The sequence below is a fragment of the Pseudorca crassidens genome, chromosome 5, assembly GCF_039906515.1.
Source record: "Pseudorca crassidens isolate mPseCra1 chromosome 5, mPseCra1.hap1, whole genome shotgun sequence".
In the NCBI taxonomy this organism is placed as follows: Eukaryota; Metazoa; Chordata; class Mammalia; order Artiodactyla; family Delphinidae; genus Pseudorca; species Pseudorca crassidens.
Genome location: NC_090300.1, coordinates 25,868,769 through 25,896,636, shown reverse-complemented (window position 1 = coordinate 25,896,636; position 27,868 = coordinate 25,868,769). Strand labels below are relative to the sequence as shown.

General features: G+C 39.1%; 1 protein-coding gene and 1 long non-coding RNA gene across 4 annotated transcripts in view; one reads left to right on the top strand and one right to left on the bottom strand.

Moving 5' to 3' along the window:
- Window positions 1-27,868, bottom strand: part of PLOD2 (procollagen-lysine,2-oxoglutarate 5-dioxygenase 2) — a 114,171-nt gene that overhangs the window by 77,858 nt on the left and 8,445 nt on the right. The window lies entirely within an intron of this gene.
- LOC137224733 (uncharacterized) lies at window positions 11-27,846 on the top strand. Of its 2 annotated transcripts, none has more exons than XR_010943484.1 (3): window positions 11-314; window positions 1,782-1,886; window positions 27,693-27,846. It is a non-coding gene; the product is annotated as an uncharacterized lncRNA (long non-coding RNA). The 2 variants fall into 2 exon arrangements; XR_010943483.1 differs by lacking the exon at window positions 27,693-27,846 and adding an exon at window positions 3,835-8,705.

Sequence of the window (27,868 nt, the reverse complement as noted above, 5' to 3'; positions counted from 1 at the left end):
TCAGTAATCAGATCCACTGTCACAGTATCACACTGCTTGTGTCCGAGTCACCCTTATTTTACTTAATAATGGCCCCAAAGCACAAGAGTAGTGATGCTGGTAATTCAAATAAGCCAAAGAAAGCTGTAAAGCGCTTCCTTTAAATGAAAAGGTGAATGTTCTTGATTTAATAAGGAAAAGGAAAGCATATGCTGAGGTTGCTAAGATCTACGCTAGGAACAAATCTATCTGTGAAACTGTGAAGAAAGAAAAAGAAGTTCATGCTAGATTTGCTGTCTTGCCTCAAACTGTAAAAGTCATGGCCACAGTGCATGGTAAGTGCTTAATTAAGATAAAAAGGCATTAACTTGATACAATAAGATATTTTGAGAGAGACCACATTCACATAACTTTCATTACAGTATATTGTTATAACTGTCTATTTTATTATTAGTTATTGTTGTTAATTTCTTACTGTGCCTGATCTATCAATTAAACTTTATCATAGATATGCATGTATAGGAAAAAACAGAGTATATATAGGATTCGGTACTATCCACAGTTTCAGGCATCCACTGGGGGTCTTGGAATTTATCTGCCGCAGATAAGGGGTGGAGGCAACTGTAATGCAGGAAAAAAATCTATGTAAAAAGTTCAATTTAAACTGTGCACTAAAATAATTTAGCATGTAACTACAGATACACTGTCTCAAATCTTTTCATTTCTCTCCATCTCCAAGCAAGCTAACTCAAATTACGATCATCACTAGCCCAGGTTTCCACAATACCCTCCTACTAGCCCAGGTTTCCACAATACCCTCCTAAATCCCACTATACCCATTCCAATCATATCTCTACAAAGCAGACTTAATCTTTTCAAAAAAATTAGATATCTAATCATGTCACCCCATTGCTAAACATCCTTAAATGACTTTCCATTGCTATTAGCACTGCGGCCAAGCTACTTTACCTTAATGTGGCCCTTGACTACCTCTATCCTCTCTAATCTCACCCACCATCTCTCTGCCCTTTGCTCTCTCTGCTCCAACTGCAGTTTTTCTTTTTTTTTTTTTCAGTTCTCCAACAATGCCTTCTCCCTCCCGCCCTGAGGAGAAGAGCCTATGCAAAACCTTTATCTAATGTCACCTCTCATCTCTTGATGCAACCACTGGCTGTTCAATTCATTGAGATTCTTACACATATGCCATTTCCTTGGGGGAAACTTCCCTGACCTACTCAAGTATGTCAGTGCCCATTATACATTTTCACTGCATTCTCTACCTCTCTTTTGGAGCACTTATGACAAATTGTAATTACATATTAATTTGCATGATTACTATTCAAGAGTCAAGTCTCTTTCTCCGACTATACTGTAAATTCCAGAAAGGCAGGATATTTTTTGCTCAGGACCTATCAAAGTGTTTAGCATATAGTAGATTCTTAATAAGTATTTGTTGAATGAGTGGATTCAGGAACAAGGGATGTTATATTTTATCTGTGTGGGTGTATAAAATAATTTGTTCCCAACAAAATCCTTATGTAGATTGCCTTATTACATCCAACTCATAGATGAAGAAAATAAGGTTGAATAGGTTGACTTAGCCAAAGTCACCCAACAAGTTACTAGCAAAGCTGGAAGTGGGACTTTGGGTATTCCTCAAAGTCCATTTCTTTCCAATGTTTCATGTGGCCTCACTTGGTGGTAAGAGGTCAAGAGGCTAGAATCTGTTTAAAATTAAAATTAAAATCTGTTTAAATGTACAGAAAAGAGATAACATAGCAAGCCTAAGACTTCGATCTTAGTTTGCAGGATTGATCCTCGGCTGGCATCTGGAAAGCTGGATTTGGAGAGGATTCCCACCATTCCCAGATAAGAACAGCTCATTGTATCTGAATTGTACAAACAAGGTATTTATGCTGAACACCAGCTTTCTTTCTAGGAGTTCGGAATTCTGGTACAGGGGTTGCCTCTATGACTAGCCCCGAATAAAAACCTTAGGCACTGAGTCTCTAATGAGCTTTCCCAACAAATAACATTTCACATGTGTTGTCACAACTAGTTGCTGGAGGAATTAAGCTAATCCTCTGTGACTCCACTGGAAAAAGACTCTTGGAAGCTGTGTCTGGTTCCCCTGGACTTTGCCTATGTGCCTTTTCCCTTTGCTGCCTTTGCTTGGTATTCTTTCAATGTAAAAAGTCATAGCTATCAACATGACGATACACTGCATCATCTGAGTCCTCCTACTGAATTGCTGAACCTGAACATTGTCTTGGGGATAGCTGACCCATTATGCTTCTAGCTACAGGCAGCATTTCTTCATCTGAAAGAGACACTATGGGCCTAATTGATTATGTCTGATACATGGCTGAGTTTTACATTCTGGGCTCAGAGGCCAGGCTAGAGACATACATAAAGGAAATATCTGGTAGATAAGACAATCATACCCTGCTCCTCCGCTGATTGAGAAGCGTTTCATTTTCACATAACATTACTCAAATACAAACTCAAAAATGAGCCAATGTGTGAACTGCTGACCGAAACAAACAAACAAAAAAAAACACAATCTTAACGAAAGAGGTGACGATCCCACTGTAACCTGTGCAGTTCAGGTACAAAAAATTATCGGACGTTTGGCATGCTACATTAAGGAGAATTTTGACAAACATGGAGTTTGACCAGCATGGTTAGAGGTTTGGCAATCATTTCACATATTGAATAATTGAGGAAGTGAGAATTTTTCTACCTGATAAAAAAGATTCACCACCTCTCTACCTCACCATATTTGAAGAGAAAAAAAAAAAAGGATTTCCTCTGTTTTATTTTCAAAGAGATAATTAGCTAGGGGAAGAATTAATGGAGAGGAGGCAAATTTTCTATCAGTACTGTCTTACTCTGTTCAGGCTGCTATAACAAAACACCACAGACGTGGTAGCTTATAAACAGCAGAAATTTATTCCTCCCAGTTCTGGAGGCCGGATGTCCAAGATCACAGCACCTGAACGAACACGTTCTGGTGAAGGCTTTTTTCTTGGCTCATAGCCAGCACCTTCTCCCTTGTGTCCTCACATGGTGGAAGGGGCCCGGGACTCCGTGGGGTCTCTTTTATAAGAACACTGATCCCATTCATGAAGGCTCTGCCCTCATGACCTAAGTGTCTCCTATAGGCTCCACTTCATCGTCTTCAGATGTTAGGATTTCAACATATGAATTTTAGGGAGACACAAACATTCAGACCATTATAGTTACCAACCTGTTGACTAAAAACTATGGCTATTTTATGAAACACTTTCATCCATGGGAACTGTTATAGTGGGCAAATAAGAATAAGCTTTGGTCTCTGGATATTTGCTTAAGTAGACCTTCTAATGAATATCCTTCTCACAAATGGGATCGAATATTTCATAGTATAAGCACCTTCATAATTTTATCATGGTGAAAGGGGATGGGGTATCTTCGGAACCTCTTTTATAAGAGCACTAACCCAATTCATGATGACTCTACCCTCATGACTTAAGGATCTGCCAAAGACCCCACCTTCTAATATCATCACCTTTGTGGGTTAGGATTTCAATATATGAATTTGGGGCGGCCACAAACATTCAGGTCGTAGCAAATACAAAGTACAGTTAAAAGCACTCAGAATGAATGTTCTGTCTTGGAAAAGCAGCATTTCCTATCTTTACAAGTATTAAAATAAATAGCACAGGACCATTTTCCAGAATTTATGACTTGGAGAGCACAACTGATCCCTTCAAAAGTTATGAGACACATACCTTGAATGTAATTTTAATGTCAAAGGAAAAAGGACCTGCCCTCTTCACAGCCAGAGCTGACTCCAATCTGTTGAATTTCAAGGGTTCAAAGGTTGCAGCAGGACTTCCCTGGTGGTGCAGTGGTTAAGAATCCACCTGTCAATGGACGGGACACAGGTTCGAGCCCTGGTCCGGGAAGATCCCACATGCCGCGGAACAACTAAGCCTGTGCGCCACAACTACTGAGCCTGCGCTCTAGAACCCGCGAGCCACAGCTGCTGAGCCTGCGTGTCACAACTACTGAAGCCCGCGCACCTAGAGCCCATGCTCCACAACAAGAGAAGCCACCACAATGAGAAGCCTGTGCACCGCAACGAAGAGTAACCCCCGCTCGCGGCAACTAAAGAAAGCCCCTATGCAGTGAAGACCCAATGCCGCCAAAAATAAATCAATTAATTTTTTTAAAAAAAGGTTGCAGCAACCTCCAAAATAGAAAGATGTACCAGTAATGAGAACCTCCTTTGAGTGGGATGATATAACCCATCTGCTGGCCAAATGCTTTAGCAGAGAGTATGACCCGCCTGCCAGAAATTTGGTCCCAAGGTTGTACGGTTTGTTCAAACAAATTATTGTGTTCGATTTACAATCTGATCTACTGCTCTTTATTCCATATTTTGCATAGGCACTGAAAGTATTTCCCAGACTCATCAGCAAAGGGCATCAATAATAAAGTTAATTACCAGAACAAAACAGCAGGGGCTGAGATCATATACTCTTGCTAATTCACCTACAAATGGAAAAAGAAAGGAAAAAAAAAAACCACAAAAAAACAGTTGTCCTAGGGCAGAGAACATCCTGAGATGCACTTGTGGTCCATGTGAGACAAAGCTGCAAGGGTGAGGTGCCTGAGCCAAGAAGACCTTTATTTCTCGATAATGGGAAACAAAAAAATCTTTTTAAAGAAGTCTGCTTAACCTAAAGGAATGAAAATAAATCAACGTGGGACGCAAAATTAAAAGCAGACCTGACAAAGTGTGCAGGGGCTGAAAGGAAACAAATGAAAAGTCGTGACTGTAACTCATCATCTTCAAGTACACGGAAACATTTGCTTCTCCCACTCCACATTGCCATGAACACATTATACTTATATATATTTTAAGAGGGCATTTTCCATTGTACCCAGGTAGCATAAAATGAGTATAATTAATCTGAGCAGCAGCCCATCCTCACCTGCTTGAGAGTTTTATGGCATCTTTGCTGGCAGTTCAGAATCCTCCCCCACAACTTGCTAGTTCCCCACAATGTCCAACAAGTTGAAGTTGCCATATAAAAGATTACTATAAAACCAAATCAGCACATTAGACATTTCAGGGACATAAAATTAAATGTAGACGATGTGACATCTACAACTATAAATACCTTCTCCTATGGAATTACTACAAGACTCCAAAAGAAAGCTTCATTATTCACTTAGTGTCATAAAATGTCATAAACTATCATCTTTATATAAGGAATGTCTTATTTTTTGGAGTATATCCCAGAAAATAAAAGAAATATTCTAGTATTCACTATGCCAAGTTAGAGATTAAAACAATATATTTGTATATACACATGACTGCTTTTTCCTTCTGCAGCCACTTTTTGTAATTTAATTTTTGGACTGGGTGACAAAGTGGGAAGTGATATTCTTTCCCAGCCCTTTCTCCCAGACATATAGCTGACTTTCCCTCAGGAGATACCAATGATATTGTTCTTATGGATGCGTCAAGAGATGTCAATGCATACAATGTCAAACACTTTATAATCTATACCCCATTTTGCTTCTTTTTCCTTTTTTCAATTTATTTACACTTAAAAAAAAACCAGTTCACCAATTTCTTCAACCCCTCAACTCCCCAACTTTTGGCAATCATGATTCTGTTCTCTGTGTCCATGAACATATATATATATGTGTACATACATATGTGTGTGTATATATATGTATATATGTATGTGTATATATATAATGTGTGTATAAATATATATATGTTTTAAGATTCCACATGTGAGAGCAAACAGTATTTGTTCCTCTCTAACTTATTTCATTTAGCACAATGCCCTCAAGGTCCATCCATGTTGTCACAAATGGGAGGATTTCATTCTTTTCTATGGCTGAGTAATAATATTTCATTGTATATATGTACCACAATTTCTTTATCTGTCCATCTATCAATGGAAACTTAGGCTGCTTCAATATCTTGGCTATGGTAAATACTGCTGTGATGAACATGACTGTGCACATAGCTTTTCGAATGAGTATTTTCATTTTCTTCATATAAATAACCAGGAGTGGAATTGCTGGATCATATGATAGTTCTATTTTTAATTTTTTGAAGAACTTCTATACTGTTTTCCATAGTGGCTGAACCAAATTTACATTCCCACCAACACTGCACAAGGGAACCTTTTCTCTATTAGAGTCTTTATTTTAAAGTCTACATTGTCTGATTTAAGTATAGCTACTCCAGCTTTCTGCTGGTTTCCATTTACATGGAATATCTTTTTCTATCCCTTCACTTTCAGTCTGTGTGTTTCCTTACATCTAAATGAGCCTCTTGTAGGCAGCACATAGATGAGTCTGGGCCTTTTTTTTAATTCATTCAGGCACTTTATGTCTTTGGATTGGAGAATTTAATCCATTTAAAGTTAATTATTGATAGCCATGTGCTTATTGCCATTTTGTTAATTTTCTGGCTATTTTTGTAGTTAAATATTTTTTTGCAACTTTTAAAAAAAAGTTACATATCTTTGAGATATTTTCAAATGGAATCCAGCAGCACAGTATTCCATTACATGGATGAACCATAATTTAATTACCACCATGCTAGTGGCAGATATTAAATTATTTCCAATCTAATACTGTACTAAAAAAATTCTGCAATTGATAACGATGTACATAAGTAATTTTTTACATGTAAGATTGTATCTGTAGGATAAATTCAAAATAGAATTTCTGAGTCAAAAATTTCCTCCCATTCATTATCACCATTATCATTTGACTTTTTTTTTTTTTTTTTTTTTTCCGGTACGTGGGCCTCTCACCGTTGTGGCCTCTCCCGTTGTGGAGCACAGGCTCAGGACACGCAGGCTCAGTGGCCATGGCTCTCGGGCCTAGCCGCTTTGTGGCATGTGGGATCTTCCCAGACCGGGGCACGAACCCATGTCCCCTGCATTGGCAGGCGGACTCTCAACCACTGCGCCACCAGGGAAGCCCTTGACTTTGTTTTGACATATGATTTCTGCCAGGCAAAATTTCTTTTCCTACAATATTGTTTTTATCAGCCATTAACTCTTACATTCCTAGGTTTGTGTTATACTTTAGAAAGTCTTTCCACGTTATAATTATAAAATAATTCTTCCATATTTTCTTCCAGTTTTTTATATAGTTCTTTCATATTTCTTTCTTTTATCATGTGGCTGAAGTGGAATAAATGAAATGCTGAACCTGTTGAGGCTTTCTCTCATATTATTCCAAACAAGGAAGTCCTTGGGTTCCATTCTGAATTTTATAGATAGATACATAGATAGGTAGGTAGATAGATAGATAGATAGATAGATTTCTTTTCTAGATAGCCCTCTCATTTTATTTTATTTTATTTCATTTCATTTCATTTCAGTCCGCTCAGCACGAGGGATCTTAGTTCCCTGACCAGGGATCAAACCCGTGCTCCCTGCAATGTTTTAAAGAGAAATAGTAATTATTTCAACTATGATTGCAAGGTGACCTATGATTTTTTAAAGACAGAAAAAAAAAATGTCTCAAAATATACAAATGCTGAGAACACTAAAAGTAACAGGAACATAATACTGTCCCGTAATTTGTTTTTCTGTAAGTAAAACTGGCTTCATAACACTATTTTGATTGGATATAAAGTCCCACATAAAAGGTTCTCTACCTGCTCCCATCTGCCACACTGACAAAAACTCCCCTAAGATGGAATTATCTCTGACCCAATCAGCTCCCTGTTGTCTAAGTGCCTGATACTCCTCCCTTCTTATATTTCTTCTTTCAGTTTTGAATAGTGACTTTCTTGAATTCTGAACCAGGTCATACGTTGAAAGAATACATGGGTGATTCTCACTGACAAGTCATTGTTGAACAAGTCTGTGGCTGGTCAACCTCAGGACCTTGAGATAACCAACCTCCCAGAATGGCCTCAGTCACATCAGTCATGGTTCATCAGAACCCCTGCACCACACTTCCAGATCTAGGTTGATTCCATAGGGTGGGGACGGTGTGGTGTGTGGGTAAGCATGCACCTCAACATGGGGCTCAGAACTCTTGAAGGACAGCAGCAGAAGAAATCTACCCAATTGACCTTTCACCCTATCTCATGCAAGACAATACAAAGCCCTGAACATGTTCACTTTTCTAAGTTCAGTGCCCATTATGACGTGTATGATAGGTCAGTTTTAACAGGAAGCCGAAGATCCTTCTGAACATGTGTTTATATTCTCCCGGTGCCTGAAGTACAGTTTAATTCAAGTTTGAAATTGGGGGAAAAAAATTCAAAAAGATTGGTATCATATAGCAAACACAATTATATGATTAAAATAAGTCCTTATAAAGAGCCAGTCATTTTAAGTGTTTGATTTCAATCCATTATCATTCAGGCAATAAAGAGATAGAAAGATGTATACTGGTACATTACCTGTGTTCAAGTAAAATATTTAATTTGATATGTAACACATAGTTGGCACTTACTTGTTGACTTTAATTGTTTCTGTGATAACTGCCCCACCCCCACCCCAGGCCTCTAAACACCCACCCCCCGAGGCCATTTAACCTCCATCCCAGAGTTCATACCAACCTCTTCTCAGTCCTCAGGTGCTTCCATGCCAAGCTCTTCTGCAGAGACAGGTTCCTTTCCTTAATAACTGGGTTGTCTGTCCTTCACTTTTCCCATCAGTGATCAGATACCTATCATGACATATTATTTCAATAGACGACTAGAATCTGGTTTTGTACCTTCTTCCTCAATTTTAGCTCCTGTCAAAATATTCCGGTCTCAGAGCCGGCACCCCAAACGCTTACCAGGAAAGGCCATACGTGCTGCCTCAGACTCTGCATGGCTCACCATTCTCAAGATTTGCCCAGTGCTAATGCTCACAACCTCCAAGTTCTCTGCTAACCTTCTACTGTCCAAAACTTACTCCACAAGAAGAAAATCTGAATCATGGACATAAGCATTCACTAACAGAGTTCCATTCCCCTGACTGTCCTTTATCCTGTAGACATGTTTCCTAGTTTCTTTTTCAGAGAAAAGTTTTTGTTTACTTCATTCTTGGAACATTCTACCTCTGGCCCTCCTACACCCATTTTAGTTTCCTCCCATCTCTGGGGATTGCTGAACTTTGAAGATTCAACTGGTTCCTTAATTCAGACACTCCCAGTCTGGTCCATCATGCTGATGTCCTTGTCCAGCAGCTCTCAAACATCAGCTTGCATCAGAAATACACAAAGCCTTATTAAAACATGCATTTCTGGACCACACCCCCAGAATTTTTGATTTGTTATGTCTTAGGAGAGGTTCAGAAATAATTTCTGTGCACCAGGCATCAACACCAGAATGCTGATAAGGCTGAACAAGGATCACATTCTAAGAACTACATCCTAGGTAGGCCGGTGAACATACACACTTCGGTATCTCTAATTCTAGATAACAGCCCAATGAAGAGGTTAAACAATGAAGAAAGAAATCAAAAGTAGTTGGGGGGCAGGTAGTGCCATAGAAGAAAAAAAATTTAGGGGGCCTCAAAGATGGGGTAAGACTTAGCTAGTCAGAAATGAGGAGGAAATAATAGTGTTTTCAGTATCCGGAACGACAGGAAATGGTTAATCGCAAATCATAATTTAGGAGTGAGAGAGACCAGCTGGCAGCCGAGATGTGGTAGACCATGGAGGCCAAGGCCAAGGGCACCGAGCTCTGTAAGGGACAGGAATGCCACAGAAGGGTTTGAGCAGAGAATTATCATTGTTAAGGTGCCATAATTTCATTCACTCCTTCAAAAAATATTTATTGTAGGCCTACTATATGCCAGACACTGTTCGAGAGTTTGGGGATTCCAGAGTGGACACAAGAGACAAAAAATAAATCTTTGCCATCATGGGGTTTACATTCTAATGCAGGGGGACAAAAACCAAAACAAAAAATAACTTCATCTAACTTACATGGCTAAAGAGAAAGGACGAAGAGGCATAGGGAGTCTTGAATTGTTTGGCATTTGGGATAGCATAATCAAGTTTCACGTACAGGGTGATGTGAAGTGAAGGAAGTGAGTTAGCTCTGCAGGTATCTGAGGGGATGCTTTCCCGTAAGTGGAAAGAACAAATACAAAGAATCTGAATGAGCCAGTTTCAGGACTCATACGTGCTTGGTGGAGAGAGGGGAGTACACTACAGGCACCAGAATACAGAGGAGGCTAAGCAAGGGAGAAAATGAGATGCATCCAGAAATCAGAGTGACTAGATTGTGCAGGGCCTAGGAGGTCATTGCAAAGATTTTGGCTTCTTCTCCGAATGCAATGGGAAGCTCTTAGAGGATTTTGAGTCAAAGGATGCCATACTAGTTGTTCAAATACTAATACTATTACTATTACAACTACCACTGTTGCTGCTACTGATACTAATACTAATAATAGTGTCTACCATGTAGTTACTATTAACTCTTTTAATCCATACACTACAGCTATTCCAATTTTATATTTAAATATGTTGCTCAAGATTAAACACACCATAAATGTCAGGACCTAGATAAGAACCCAGACAGCCTGGCTCCAGAGTCTGTGCCCATAACTGCAATACAGTACTGCATTCCAAAATCTGACTAAAGTTTAAATCTGACAAAATCTGAATAAAGTTTATTCATTCTGGTTGCTATGCCTGAAAGAGGTCAAGGGTAAAATTAGGAAGCCTGACTGGGAGGAAATTTACAACAATAGTCTAGGCCATGGCCTTTCCCTGGTGGCACAGCGGTTGAGACTTGGCACATCCAATGCAAGGGGGCCAGGTTCCATCCCTGCTCGTGGAGCTGGATCCCGCATACCTGCCGCAACTGAGAGTTCACATGCCACAACTAAGAAGCCCACATGCCGCAAATAAGGAGCCCACTTGCTGCAACTGGGACCCGGCGCAACCAAATAAATAATCTAGGCCACGGGGACATGCACCAAGGAGTAGCAGGAAAGAAGGTAAAAAGTGATCCGTCTGGATATGTTTTGATAGATTAAACAAGACTGACTGACATTAAATGTGGGATTTGAAAGAAAGGTGTGAAGGACTCCAGATTTATTTAAGAAGACTAACCTTAAAAGATTAGTCTGCTGCATGGGTAAAATGGTAAGAAAATGTTTAAATCAAAGGCGGTTACTGTGACCTTCAAGATGATAAAAAAGCTAAATGCCACACTCCCTGTCCTGAAGGAGATACAGTCCTTATAACTCCTCTTTTGTTACTTGTTTGCTCCTGGAGCAGTTATGGACCCCAACTATTGAAAACCTAAACATAAAATAAGTAGTTTATTTTAATACATAAAATAGGATCATGGCTGAGCTCACCCTAAAATGTAAAGCTTTTCTGTACTTCATAATAGTTATTTAGATTTTCACTAGTTTTAGGCAGAAATCAAAATGCAGAGGTTTTCTCTTTTTTTAAAATCTATTTTTGTAGAATAAGCAAGGCATGCTTGCACATGCCTGTATAAATGCCATCACTTTAAGTCATTAGTAAGAAGTGTCAGATTCGATTAGAACATGTACGTAGGGGATTAGAACATGTACGTAGAAAAGCAACTGGGGAAAGAAATAGCTGCTGGCAAAGAGCACTGTTAGAGGAAGGTCACTGTGAAAACGTTGATCCCTCCCTCTCTCTTTCCCCATCTCCTGAACAATCATAGTCAATTAATACCTCACCCACTGGTTCCTCAAAAAGAAGAACAAAAACACAGCAAGTCATGAAGTAGTCATAAACAACATACATATTTAAAGCAGATGTTTATAAAATAGCTGCCTTTTGAATGCAATCTAATCTCAGCAGTATAAATCCAGCTGGGGGGAGATGCTCCTGTATACTGGGTCAGGGTGTATCTGAATGAGTCAGCAGCTCAATCAGGGACCCTGTGTATCAGGGACGAAGATCCCCTAGTTGGAAAGCTTGGCCAGTGTCACATGGGGCCAGTTGCTGCAAAGACTCCTCAAAAGTCCAAGCTCTCAAGAAACCTCTACACACCAGAACCAAAGACATTCCCACTGCTGAAGGGGTCCTAGCACGACTCATCAGAGAGCTGCTCTGATGAACAGGGGTAAGCATTCAGTATTTCTTAGCATAGGGGTACCTCTCCAACATTCCTCACTCCCTCTTAATTCCAAAATTTCTCAAAGTAGAAGAAAACTCACAATAATGTCATTAACTGGTATACTGTTAAATATTCATATGCCTCAAAGAATCTGGATTAATGACACTGTGTATTTTTTCAGAAATAAACAACATAGCTTAAAACCAGAATAGAGAAGACTTCTCAAATTCACAAATTACTCTCTGTTAGCATTTTTAGTCATTGAGAATTCCACTTATTTAAGCTGTGGAGTCTCTATCTTTTTTTCTTTTTTAACATCTTTATTAGAGTTTAATTACAATGGTGTGTTAGTTTCTGCTGTATAACAAAGTGAGTCAGCTATACGTACACATATATCCCCATATCCCCTCCCTCTTGCATCTCCCTCCCACCCTCCCTACCCCACCCCTCTAGGTGGTCACAAAGCACTGAGCTGATCTCCCTGTGCTATGCGGCTGCTTCCCACTAGCTAGCTATTTTACATTTGGTAGTGTATATATGTCCATGCCACTCTCTCACTTCATCCCAGTTTACCCTTCCCCCTCCCTGTGTCCTCAAGTCCATTCTCTAGGTCTGAGTCTGTCTTTATTCCTGTCCTGACCCTAGGTTCTTCAGAATCAATTTTTTTTTATTCCATATATATATGTGTTAGCATACGGTACTTGTTTTTCTCTTTCTGACTTACTTCACTCTGTATGACAGACTGTAGGTCCATCCACCTCACTACAAATAACTCAATTTCATTTCTTTTTATGGCTGAGTAATATTCCATTGTATATACGTACCACATCTTTTTTATCCATTCATCTATCAATGGGCGCTTAGGTTGCTTCCATGTCCTGGCTATGGTAAATAGTGCTGCAATGAACATTGTGGTACATGACTCTTTTTGAGTTACGGTTTTCTCAGGGTATATGCCCAGTAGTCTAATCTTTCTCTAAATACTTTTTAATAGAAATCATTGTATAAAATACTATAATTAAGCAAAGAATTCCAAACAAATATAACCTCTTCCTGATGCTTCATGTTCATTTCTTACTGCACCTTCCAGTGATACAGTAATTCCCCAAAATGCATCTCATTCTCCACAGCCATTTATCCCCATAATGAGGGGGCTCAGACATTATTTTTCACATGCTGTTTCAGATCTTTAATTTCTTGGTCTCCATTTTGATGTCTTAGTGTCAGAATGCCTGCTTCCACCAGTAACACAGCACGTTTCTCCAGTTACCTCCCCCTTATAATTTTTATACTATATTATGTACACAGAAGTAGAAAACTCATTTGTTCATACTGTATATTAAATAAATTAAAGATGGCTTTCCCATCTTTAATTATAAGTAATATAAAGAAACAGCTGGAGGTTTAGATTAATCATGGCCAGAAAAAGAAAAGTACAAACTATATTAAAATTAAAATTGCTGTATTTTATAAGTGTCCACCAATAATAAAATGATCACTACCACACGAAGTCTTCAAAGATTTATCTTGCAGCCTGCTTAAACTATATATACTCCCCAGATGCAGTTTACAGAATAAGTTCTAACACTAAGGGGCTCCTACTTTATATTGAAAGAAAAGTCAGGCTGCCCTAAAACATTCTCAAGCTGAAGTAGTGAAAAATATCTCAGGCTTCCATGATATTTGCTGAAAATTTGTGTTGCTTTGCTATTTATTCGAGTGGTACGGAAAAAATTCAAAACTCCTTCGGGGGAAGAAAATACACACACAAACATGCACACACCCTACCTACAAATTCATCTGCCAAAATAAAACAAGTAGTATTTGATGAGAAGAGAACCCTCTAGACAAAAACTCCATACTCTTCATGCTTTAGAAGATGTAATTTTGGACACTGCATGTGTAATACAGTCACCTAAAGAGCCCAGAACTCATCTCAGACCAATTCATCATTCATAATCTCTGGGTTCTTCTTATTTCCCCTTTCAGAGAGGGAGATCACCGTGGTCAGAGAGAAACTCTTGCACATCCAAGGAGCACCACAGAGGCAGGGGGAGCTGGAAATTTCAGCCTGTGGTAGGAAAAAGGAGCCCCCAGCCTCAGAAGAAGTTTATATTCCCGAACTACAGATCTAAGCCTTGACTCCACTCTACCTCTGAGCTCTGCAAATAATCCTCAACAACTTCTACCTTCATTCTTTCAACAACTAGTTACTAACCATTCTCTGTGAACCACTCACTGTACTAAATGTTAGAGATATGATCGTAAAAAAAAAAAGACACTAGAATTGAGGATAATCTAAACTTCAGGAGCAGATGTATCCCCAACTCCTAGTTGACGCGTAGCAGGCACTCAATAAATAGCTTTGGAAGAATCGATCACTGTCTTCGTGGATCTTACAATATAGTGGGGGGTAGGGCTGGGGTGGCAGATAGTAAGTAAATAACTGCATAAATAAGTACAAGTGGAAATTGTGGTAAATGTTAAAAATGAATTCAAACAGGAATGAGGTGAGAGATTTTAACAGAGGAAGTTGTTTTAAATTGGAAGGTTAGGGAAGAACTCTGAGGAACTAGATTAAAGCTGAGACCTGAAGGAAAGATGACTCCAGGTGAAGAAATGTGCTATTTGAATATGAGGGTGGAATTCAATATTATCCAGCAATATCGACATTTCAGAGGCCCCCTCTTTGTCATCTATTCTGGGTTCTCTTACTACTGCCCCTAGAGAGTTACAGGATTGGTAACAATGTCCCTTACTGTGTCACTGACCAAATGTTCCTGTCAGAAAAGCAATTACCGAGTTACGATGTAACACCATTCCTTCCCTACTTTTCAAAAAGAGGAAGAAAATATTTATTCCTTTGAAAGTAACTGTAAATTAACCACAACTGAAGCTACCATCTACTGTTATTTAACGTTCTTCATTAAAAGAAACCATTTTTTTCTAAACAGATTTTTGTCACCTAAACCAATATGTGTACAGTGTTTTCTTTTTCCACTAAGTAGACAATTATATAAACCAACAAGTTTCCGTGTTTGATTCAATTAGCCAAAAGGTTTAGTGCCAAATTCACTGTGCAGCTGTACCAAACCACCCTCCTGATGCTTCCCTCTACTATTTTTTTCCTCCCTTTTTTGTTTCCTTTTTTTATTTTTTTTAACATCTTTAATGGAGTACAATTGCTTCACAATACTGTGTTAGTTTCTGTTGTACAACAAAGTGAATCAGCTCTATGTATACATATATCGCCACATCCTCTCCCTCTTGAGCCTCCCTCCCACCCTCCCTACCCCACCCCTCTAGATGGTCACAAACCACCAAGCTGATCTCCCTGTGCTATGCGGCTGCTTCCCACTAGCTATGTATTTTACGTTTAGTAGTGTATATATGTCCATGCCACTCTCTCACTTTGTCACAGCTTACCCGTCCCCCTCCCCGTGTCCTCAAGTCCATTCTCTAGTAGGTCTGTGTCTTTATTCCCAGCTTATCCCTAGGTTCTTCATGACCTTTTTTTTTTTTTCTTAGATTCCATATATATGTGTTAGCATACAGTATTTGTTTTTCTCTTTCTGACTTACTTCACTCTGTATGACAGACTCTAGGGTCCATCCACCTCACTATAAATAACTCAATTTCGTTTCTTTTCATGGCTGAGTAATACTCCATTGTATATACGTACCACATCTTCTTTACCCATTCATTTGACCCACCTCCTAGAGAAATGGAAATAAAAACAAAAATAAACAAATGGGACCTAATGAAACTTAAAAGCTTTTGCATAGCAAAGGAAACCATGAACAAGACCAAAAGACAACCCTCAGAATGGGAGAAAATATTTGCAAATGAAGCAACTGACAAAGGATTAATCTCCAAAATTTACAAGCAGCTCATGCAGCTCAATAACAAAAAAACAAACAACCCCATCCAAAAATGGGCAGAAGACCTAAAGAGACATTTCTCCAAAGATATACAGATTGCCAACAAACACATGAAAGAATGCTCAACATCACTAATCATTAGAGAAATGCAAATCAAAACTACAATGAGTTATCATCTCACACCGGTCAGAATGGCCATCATCAAAAAATCTAGGAACAATAAATGCTGGAGAGGGTATGGAGAAAAGGGAACACTCTTGCACTGTTGGTGGGAATGCAAATTGATACAGCCACTATGGAGAACAGTATGGAGGTTCCTTAAAAAACTACAAATAGAACTACCATACGACCCAGCAATCCCAGTACTGGGCATATACCCTGAGAAAACCATAATTCAAAAAGAGTCATGTACCACGATGTTCACTGCAGCTCTATGTACAATAGCCAGGACGTGGAAGCAACCTAAGTACCCTCCCTTTGCCTATTCATTTTCAGTCTCTTTTTCCTGTGTTTCTTCCTCCATCTGCTTCTGAAAACTAAGAGTGGCACATATCAGAATCTCTAGGGACCATTTTTCCAAGTACAGGGTAGCTGCATTTTTATGCAAAGTATAATCAGTGAAAAGCCAACAAAACCCAAACCTCTCATCTCACAAGATTAATTTTCCCACCGAACTAAAAGGACAGCAGAGGGAGAGGGGAGGACTTTCCGGTCACATATATCTCCCAGTGCTTGTCTTTAAACATAATTTAAGCATAAAAAAATAACAACAAACACTAAATTCACAATAAAGCTTTTTGGTTAATAGACTGCATCAAAGTATAAGACAAGGCCATGGTGAACACATTCTGCTCTCCTGCCAAATCAAATGCACCGATGCCTTGGTACAAACCACAGCTGACTCGGGGGTGCACTGCAGCAGTATTAAGCCTATAGTCATGAAGCTACATTCCCCCCACACTATTTGTTCCCATCTTACTTGCTTTGGTTACATGACAATTCCTGTAAACTTAAAATTCTGCTTCAAGCTGCTCTGTAATTTTTCAGCACTTGACCGTTTTGCAGAGTGCTGGTTTCCAAACTCACAGCTCAGTGAATCACAGCAGCTGTTTTGGCTTTCTTCCTAGAGCTTAACATTCGGACTCTTCCCTTGCAAAGTCTCTGTTGTGGTGGCCTGTTTCTCAGCACTCACACTCTACTGAATAAACACCTCGGTACCAACAGCAGAGGCACAAAAAAGACTAAAAATTTAATAACAGTGATTATTAAGATAACTCTAAAATAGTCACCAAAATCCTTCACAAGGAAGTTTTAATCCAAGAGGGAGAATATAAAGCATGGCTGGTAGAGTTATTCCTAATTGATGCAGGCTTCAGCAAATTTAAACTTTTTTTTTTTCTTTTTGGCCGTGCCGCGCAGCTTGCAGGGATCTTAGCTCCCCGACCAGGGATCGAACCCATGCCCCCTGCAGTGGAAGTGAGTAGTCTTAACCACTGGACTACCAGGGAATTCCCAAATTTAAACTTTTAACATGTAAAGTGTTAACTCCTCTGTTCCTCTCACATTCCCCATCCAATCAATCAATCTGCAAGTTCTACCAGCGGGAGAGAATCCAGCCTCACATACCCACCTTTTCTGTGACCAGCCTCTGGGACTGGGCACCATCATCTCCTCCCTGGACAATGAAATGGCCTCCTAAGGGATCTCCCCTCATTCACCCATGCCCACTTCAATCTTCTCTACATGGCCACCAACCAAGACAACACATCTACAATTCTGTCCCTTGAGGGCCGCAGTGTACAGCTGTGCAGTTGCACTGCACCCAGCCACCCAACAGAGAAGTCAAAGGGGAGATGGGGCTGAAATCCAGCCCCACTCCATTCACAGGTGGTAACTTATTCTAATTCACACAGATCTTGTGTCTTTTTGACTCAAAATAGTTCAACAGTTTCCTTCTTGTTCTCCATAAAATCCAAACTCCACACCATAGTCCCCAAGTCCCTAAGCAATCTGGTCCTATCATTCTGATCTCCTCTTGGAGCACCAGCCCCTTCCTGTCGCACTGCAGGCACGTGGGAAAATGTGCTGTTCCAGGAACACATCAAGCACATTCTACACTCAAGGCATTTGCCCTTGTGATCCCTGCTGCCTGTAAGTCTCGCTCTTCTCCTAGCAAAATCCCCTCCCATCAGGTCCGTGCTCAAATGTAACCAGTATGAAAAGTCTTCCCTGAAAGCAGCACCTAAAATGGCATTTCTGACCTCAGCATTCTTGCCCCTAGTCTCATTTTACTTTTCTTCTTAGTACTTGAATCCGCTAGATGCATCTATTTATTGTCCCTTCTCGTTCCACTAAGATGTACACTCCGTTGATATGAATATGCGGCTCATAGAAGAAACAGCAGTGACTAAAATAATGAATGAAAGCTTCTAGTTTGGCAAGGAAAGAAATAAGTCACCATAAATTTAAGAAATTTAAAAAGGAGGATAAAGAGAAGCAAAACTTATTTTTCCCTAAAAATTAGAAGAGATTCTTTAAAAAGTAATGCTGCTGAGAATTTCATACTGCAGACCATCTGGTACCGTTAGGGGAGATGCCAATCCGTACAACCTTCTGGAAAGTGACTCAAGGATATATAAGAGAGATATAAGAGTTCATATCCTTTGATTTCAGTGTCTTGTTTCTTGGACCTATCCTGTAAAAACAGAAACCAAAACTCATTTTTGAGAACATCCCTACAATATTACTTCTGTTAGCACAAAATTGCAAACTATATATCCAATATTGTTACATATTGAATATTGTTATGTACCTAATAACAGGATAGTGGCTCTAAAAATTATGGTATAATCTCATGACAGTTACCAAAATGTTACTTAAAATTCATGACTTGAAGATTATTCAAAGCCATGGGAAAATACTTAGAATATAGTGTTTTGTGAATAACATAGAATAAAAAATTAGCTCTTTATGTTTGTCAATATGTGTATGTATCCTGATTTTATAAAGAAAATATATGAGGACATATGAACAGGAAAAAAATACTATCACAATATTTTACATTGTTTGCTAATGATAGTGAGATCAAGAACAAATTTAATCTCCTTAAGTGTCTTTATTTTCAGTTATAAGCACTTATTTTCATTGTAACCAAAAATGCAAACTTTTAAGTGAAGTTATACCATTTTCATGAAGTTTGTTATATCCTAGTTCTTAGGGATTCCTACTGGTGTTTCACCATTTCTTACAAAAGATTTGTCATTTCTTACTAACGCTTTCAGAATGATTTATAATAAAAACATTATGAGAGAAGGTTAAACTGACTGCATACTGGGCACATGTTACAGTATTGGGCACATGTCATCAAAATAAATCCAGATTCGCCAAAGGTTTATTTTTATCTTCATCAAAACAAAAGTGAAAATTTTGGAGGTGTTTCATTTAAACACACACACACACAAAACCAAAAAGCTAAAATTCCCATGGCAGCATATTAAACCTATATAGGTAATTATTAACCAAATCCATCCATTTCCAAACTAGTTCTGTCTGCTTATTCATTTTAACATTGAGGTGCATGTATTTATCACCTGGAATTATCACAAACAATAAGCAAAACAAATGTAATTTAAAAATAAATAAATGTGTAGTTGGGAAGAACCTAGAAAAGTCAAATAAAATGAAACACATTTGCATGTCCCAACTCTAAGAAATTTTAAGGAAAACCAACATTCAAAGTCTAATGCAAGATAATCTTCTGTAGATTTGCTCAGCAGAAGTTTCAGCCACAAGCTTATTTATAGTTTCTGCTATGAGCAGAGAAACTACAAAGGTAAAAAAAGTGTTACCTGAAAACCAAGCTTTCAAATAAAAATCACTAAAAATAAATGTATAAGTATGAAGTGTAGTTATGGTGATCCACAAAGGTTTTGAGTTTTGTTTTGTTTTGTACTTTTGCTTCCATGAATACTTAAGAAGTGGAGTCAAATAAAATCCTTCCTTCCTAAATGAGCCAGAATTTTTCCATTATCTCTTGACCTTCTCAAATTCCAGAAGCCTTGGGTAAGCCCCAGTCATGTCATCTCAGAAAAGTCGCTTTAGCCAGCTAAGTACTTACTGAAATTAATAGGGTGTTGTATAAGATGAAAGGACTAGAAAATAAAATTTTAAAATAGCTGAAAAAAAAAAGAAAAAAAACAGCTGAAAGTCAAACAAACACTACAAAATGGTAATTAGAGATAAGCTGCACTACATACTGGAGGGCAAGGCGAGGTAAATTCCTCTATTTTATGGTTTTATTTCATTTTTCCATGACTGTCTTCAGTAATTGTTGAAATTTGGGCAAGTATTCAATAATCTTTAAACTTTATAACAGAGTCCATGTTAACATTCAGAGCACGTGTTTCACGTAATGCTGAGCCCATACTTGCATTCCTACTGTCAAAAAGACTTATAAATGTCCAAAATTATTGAATGATTTATCAAGCTGCAAGGAGAACAATTACTGAAGAAAGTCATGGGAAAAATAAATATTAAAGCTACATTTCCCCAACTCCTTTGGAGCTAAGCTTCTCGATGAAAATCATGCCCCTCCTTTTCAGATGCATTCCTATGAAATTTGGAAGACAGGTGGTCTTCCCACACTGCTGGCCGATTCCATTGGTAAATACGGTCAGGAAGGCACTTCAGTGTTCCAGTCTTCCACTTTGTGGAGGGAGGGATGGAGGGCAGGAGGGAGACACACAGACAGATATGCAGCAGAGGCAGTGGTTGAATTCTGCTTTCTAGAGTCCAGTCACCAGCTTCCGGTGCAGAAGAAGTCAATGGAGAAAGCTTCCTGATCCCGGAATTACATTTACAGCATCATATACTCGTGTGGCTGTAGTTCTAATGGAGGCCTCCTGATTCCCCCCAGTTGGGACTGAGGTCGTAACCTCCGAGCCTGGTTAGCTCTCTCCGCTGTTCTAGGAATCAATGCTGGAGGCTCAGCCTAAAGCCTCCTCTTCCAGCCTTTCCAACAATTTCATAAACCCATAATTACTTTTGTTAAATAATCCCCTTCTGCTCAAGATATCTAGAATGGTCTCTCTTTCCTGAATGGAATGGAGAAACACAGGTGCCCACTCACCTTGTTAGTTGTGACTGGGGTGACATGGGTTATCTGACTACCCCTCTGTAGGGCCTACAGGCAAAGAAAGGTCTGAGGCACGGCAAATCACAGACTTGGTACCAACAGTAAGAGATACTGTCTCTGTCCTATTGCGGTTTAAAATCCAGCAGAGAATATGAAGTTAATTCACATGAAAAGTCTGAAAATAACATACTAAATCCCTAATTAAGTAACAGATTATAAGCTAGCAAATAATGTTGCAGGAGTCCAGCATGGAGGGGAAAAACAAAGAACTAGGAGATACCTTGCATATACCATGTAATACCTCCAGATGCAGTTTCTTGGTTTGGAGAAGCAGAAACAGTATTGAGGGAAAGATCATCTTTAAGAAAGTTTAAAGATCATCTTTAAGAAAGTTTCCAGTTCTAATAAGATGATTTTTAGAGAATAATGTGGAAAAGTGTCATAAAAAAAACAGTTTCATGAACGGGCAAAACAGAGGACTTAAAAATGTTAAGTAGGGGGGACCTCCCCGGTGGTCCAGTGGTTAAGACTTCATGCTTCCACTGTAGGGAGCACGGGCTCGATCCCTGGTTGAGGAACTAAGATCCTGCATGCCACGCGGCGAGACCAAAAAATTAAATTTTTTTTTAAAAAAATGTTAAGTAGGATTTTGACAGTGAGAAGAAACTGGAAAAACAGATATTACTAAAAAAAAGATAAAATTGTGGTATCTTGGCTGGATAAGGAGTCCAGTATGCATTATCAAGTGAAAATTGGGAAACAGTGATAAATACATTTGAAAATAGGGAAGGCACAGAAAGTTTCTAAACAGGGCAGTGAAATTGGAAATGTGCCATCAGACAAGAGCAGAGTTTCTCAATCTTAGCTCTACTGACGTTTGGGACCAAATAATTCTTGTGCTGTGCATTGTCAGATGTTTTAGCAGCATCCCTGGTCTCTACCCATAGAATGCCAGGAGCACCCACCACTCACGACAATCAAAAAGGTCTCCAGATGTTACCAAACATGCCATGGAGGGCAAAAAACCACTCCCAGTTAAAAGCCACTAGACTCGAGAAACATTAGTATGGAAAGATGAGGCAAGATAATTTAACAATTTAAGAAGCAAGTATAACTGTCTTATTCTGTGATGTGTGCCCAGACCAGGAGTTGTAACACACAATAAACAGTGAAGAGGTGGGGCGGTGCAGGGAGAGTATGGCGAACAGGAGTACACAAGTACCACCCACAGGGGGAACACCACTCAGCAACAGCCAGCTGTGGCTGCCACGTGGGAGGGCAAATCCAGGGTCTCCAGGCCTCCTCCCCACCCCACCCCACCCCAAGAGAAATAAATTCCAGACTCTTCAGTAAATTTTCCTAATTTTAAAAACACAGGGGCTTTCCCTGGTGGCGTAGTGGTTGAGAGCCCGCCTGCCGATGCAGGGGACACGGGTTCGTGCCCTGGTCCGGGAAGATCACACACGCCGCGGAGCGGCGGGCCTGTGAGCCATGGCCGCTGAGCCTGCGTGTCCGGAGCCTGTGCTCCACAACGGGAGAGGCCACAGCGGTGAGAGGCCCGCGTACTGCAAAAAAAAAAAAAAAAAAACACAGGACTTAGTTCAAGTTTTCTGAAAAACAATAAGCAGGCTGAATTTGACCCTCAAGCTGCCAGAGATCAGTAGCGTAGACTACGGTGATGACAGCTTGAAGGGGTGTTTAGGAGAAACTGATGGATCTTGATCAAATAAACTAACTGTTAAAAGTCAGTTTTGAGAACAGGGGGCAAAAGTGAACTTGAATAAGTATTAGATGATATGAAGGAATTACTATTGAGTGTGATAACAGTCTTAAGACTATGTTTAAAAAAAGACAGGCCTTATCTGTTTGTGGTATGTAATCATATATATATATATATATATATATATATATATATATATATATATGCTTTCCACTATAGATGAAACAAAAAACAGGGAGAGAGAAAAAATAATGGGTAAAACTCAACATATCTGAATATTAAGAGTAAATAAGAGGAATGAGGAAAAGTGACTTCAAAATTTTGAATTCGAATAAGCAATCAAAGAGCATCACCGAAGAGGCTGCACTACTAAACTTATTATTTCCTTTGGGTTCCCCTGGAAAAAGTTGTCTTTATATCTTAACTTGTCAAAACTTATTTTCTAGAATTCATTGACAGCCCACACTTTCCTCTCCATTATCAATCAGAACACAAGAATTAATTCCATACCTTATATGCTCCACTTTAGAATAATGCTAACTGGAATTCTACTCTTTAAAATTATACTCTAACTAAATGACAAATTTAGTTAGTAGCACTTATTGAGCAATTTCCGTTTGCAGACTCTGTGCTAAGCCTTTTACTGGCATTATCATATTTAATCCTCAAGTCAAACCCAGGAGGCAATTACTGTTATAAAGAAACTATGATTCAAAGAGGTTAACTAACTTGTTCCCAGGACAATCAGCAAATAAGTGGCAGAGATGGGATTTAAATGCAGGCTGTCTGATTCCATAATCCCATCTCCTTAGCATTATCCTATACTGTCTTCCACGGGGCATCTTTCATAATTAGCACACAAGCAGTTTATGAACATCTGGCCTTAAAATAAATCATGTATCACAGTAAGACAGGCAAGCTCATACAATACATACCTTTAATTCGCACTTAGAGGGGTCTAGCCCCCTTCCTGTATGGTGAACCCTCTCTGGCTATATCTAGAAAGCAAGCATCCCCTTCTGTACTGCCTTTGCAGTTGCCCTAATGTGTCAAGAGCAAAGTAGCATCTTGCTCAAATTCTTAATAATGTATTCAGGATGAAAGCAGGAACAATACAGCTTTCCAGATAATTCAAAGCACAACGGACTTGCACCTTAATTTATCAGAAACACCAAGAAATGTGACGTGACCTCTTCCACCATGGAACACATCCATGGTTGGCATCATAGAGTCACAGTGTCTAGGTTTCTGAACCTCTGCTGATTACCACAGCAACCGGCTAATTCCCCGTAACCAAACGAAAAGCAAATCCAGTACTGCATACTGTCTCAGCGTGCATGTCCCACCAGGATCCATGCACCCGGGCCTGCAGCCTGGGAGTCACTGCATGGCAAGAATGGCTGGGACGTACAGTTTATTATGGTTAAAACAAAATGCTACACTATCAGTTAGCACAAACCAGGGAAAGAAATTCCTCATGTGAAACTATTCAAACCAAATTTCTGCTTAGGGAGTGTCTAGTTTTACATAAGCAAACTTGCTCTCTGCCAGCATTTGAGGCAGTGGCACTTTCAGGTATTTCTGAATTAATTGCCTGAACCCATTCGAATCACATATTGTATAATTTTCTAACAGGCTTGCAAGCAATTTCAGCTCCTCTCCTCCACTTCACCTCTACCTCCCATCACCTCTTCACACTGAGTAAGACTCGTTTTTCAAAAGAATCTTCTACAATTCAGATATGCTTTAAACTCATTCAAATGTGGGCTATTCTGACACTTATTAAGAAAAAGTCATACCTTACATCAACGAAGAATTTAAATCCAGTTTTAGAAAAGGAGCTAGAACTGTCAAGTGTGGACATTTCTTAAGTTTACGTGTACGATTTAAAATAAGCTTCTTAGTTTATCTCTTACCTCAACCTAAAAAAATCCCACTCTGCCATAAACTGTAACCCGCTGTAACTGCAACCCGTGATGCTGCTGTCACTCGTGTAACAGAGCCATTCAGCGACTTGCTATGGAGAAGAGGAGCTTGACTATTTAGGATTATATACCCTATGAAAACAACCCATGCTTACACTTGAGGGACATAAACGTATCAACTATTTTATAGTAATACAAAAGTAATTATTTTATTGAAACAGATTTTTCTTCAACCTTACCGACGCTACAGGAGAAACATCTGCTAATGTTTACTTGCTTATTCAATAAATCACAGTTAATCTCCAAAAACAACACCCAGACTAAATGGTTCTGTGATTTCTTTGTAATCTTATACTGGAAAAAGTTAACAACTGTATGTTTTCAAAACTAAGCCACCCTCTTTCCCATCCCATTGTTTTCTTTGAACTGCTTCCTTCAATTTACATAAAATCCATCTGCAGCAGTAGGAAAAATAGTCCGAAGAGAAAAGCACCACCACCTCTTCCAAGGCCTGGGTCTAAGACTATACCATTTACTAGATATGTTTCACTCCAGGGGTGCAAACACATGCAGAATAAATGTTACTGTGACAATGAATGAAAAATATATCCAAGAAAAGTCCAGATCGAAAGGCATCCCAAATTTCTACTCCACTCTCAAGGCTTAACAGTTATCTCTGTGGGTAGCAAACACTATGCATACACACACACAATGCACACAAACACTTTTCTCCCATGAGCTGATTTTCTTTTTCTTTACCATGTTTCTAGTTTACTAAATGCAATCATATTTTACAAATATTTAATGACTCTAAAAAGTAGATCTGGGTGATTTGATAAGTGTTTCAGAACAATCTGGAGGAGGGCTTCCAATTTTTAAACAGCACATTTCATTAAAAAAATTCTTTAACTTCGAAAGAGTTATCAGCATCATTTTTGTTAACCAACAGGCCTTAAACAGGGTGGAAACAGAGGAATATACAGTTATTTTTAAAAACAGCTTACAAAAAAAAACCTTACAATATTTAAATGTACTGAAGAGTATATGATTCCTCTCAGGAGATGGAAAATAGCTTCATATAAACACCAGATTGTTTTCTCCTCTCACATTAAAACACTTGAAATATTTTTAAATGTAAATTTAATTATTCTTGGCCCTATTTTCTTACCTCTAAATCAAAAGTTAATTAGGAAAAAAAAAAAAATCAAAGCCTAAGTCCAGCTTCTGATAGAATAACTAGAATATTAAAATACAAAACAACTTTGTATCTATGCTTTCTTTGGCCTAACAAAATCATCAGTAGTAAATTTCCTTGAGACCTCATTTCTGATTCCTGCAGCACTTTGTCTCCACTACACATCCTGACATTTAGAATTCAAGGAACATCAAATAACAGAGCTAGAGAGATCATAAATTACAAAGAAGTCGGGTGAGGCAAGGTAATTGACTCAAGGTTAGTGAGTGGAAGGGTTAAAACTTAGATGTAAGTTTCCCGACGCCCAGATGTCTATCGTCTTCCCCACAGGCCAGGCTTCATCATAAGTGCTCTTTCGATTTGTTCAGTTTTATATATGCACTATTTTCTATGTAAGAATCTCAGAATTTCAATGTGGAACAGGAATTGAGCCTAACACATTTTTGGTTTGTCATGTTTTTTCTCTTTTTCCTCCACATAAGGCAACTTGGAACACAGACTAGCCATTCAATAAATACTCATAGAATTAAATTTTGAAATATTAATTGTGACACTTCAGAATATTACACAGTAGGAATTGTTCTTAGCGTGCATTTGTATCTAAGAAGTTACAAAACTGCTAATTACCTCTAGAAAAAGTGTATTCTGGGAGAATTTTTAAAGTTATTTAAATAAGTGTAGATTTATTGAAGAGTGTAGATTCATATAAGCCAATGTAAATTACTACTCAAAACCAAGAAAAAAGCACTATCAGAAGAGCTGTGAGCAAAAATGCATTCAAAACTTACCCACTGAAGAAAATAAATGACTAGGGTTAGGCTGATAGGTCCCTACGAAACTATAAAAATATCTCGTCCACCGATGTCTAGAGAAAACACTATGGTGTTCTCCTCTACTATATACACACACAATACTTCTGACACCCATGTGTGGGTTTTTTCCCCACACAGACCCTTTCTCCCACATCAGCTGGGTGTTCTGCAATTCAGTTCAATTTAACCAGAATTACCACAGACCCGACAGGTTAAGGGCTCAGTCCCATAAGGCTGCCCCCACTTCAGATGCCCGTCGCAAGTAGTAGGTCCCCAGGTTACCCACAACTTCTGTGTGACTTGGCTACAAATCAGAAGTTCCCAAGACCCCCCCTTCTCAGGTTCAATAATTTTCTAGAGTGGCCGACAGAACCAAGGAAAACAGCTGACTTACTATTGCCAATTTATTACAAAAATATTTTAAAGGATACAAATGAACAGCAAGATGAAGAGATACATAGGTCAAGGTCTAGAAGGGTCCCCAGGGCAGGAGTTCCTGTCCCCTCTGGAGTTGGGGTGTACTACCTTCCTGGCTTGTAGATGCATTCCAAGACTCAGAAGCTCTCCAAAACCTGAACTTTAGGGATCTCTGTAGAGGCTTCATCACATAGGCGTGGTCGATTATTAACTTAGTTTCAAATCCCTCTCCCTCCGTGGAATACGGGGGTAGGGCTGAAAGCTCCAAGTTTCTAATCACGGCTTGGTCTTTCTAGTGACCAGACTCCGTCCAAGAGCCCACCAAGAGTTGTCTCATTAGAACAAAAGATGCTCCTATCACCTAGGAAATTCCAAGGGATAGAGGAGCTCTGTGTCAGACACTCCTATCACTCAGGAAATTACAAGGGTTTTAGGAGCTCTGTGTCAGGAGCAAGGCTCAAAGGCCAAATATTAGCAGGAATGGGGCGAGGGGGGCGGCTGTTGAGATCAAAATAAACATATTTTTTATTATTTCACAACCTAGTAACACTTATCTATCTATGAACTTCATGGACTCCAATGCTGGAGAAGAAAGAGCTGTCTGTGTAAAAGAAGCTGGTGAAGAGAAGTAGGACGGAAGAGAGGAGAAAGAAAAGCTGCACACAGACACAGAACCTATGAATCCCCGAGGATGTGCAGGTAGGCAGGTCTTTAAGTAAA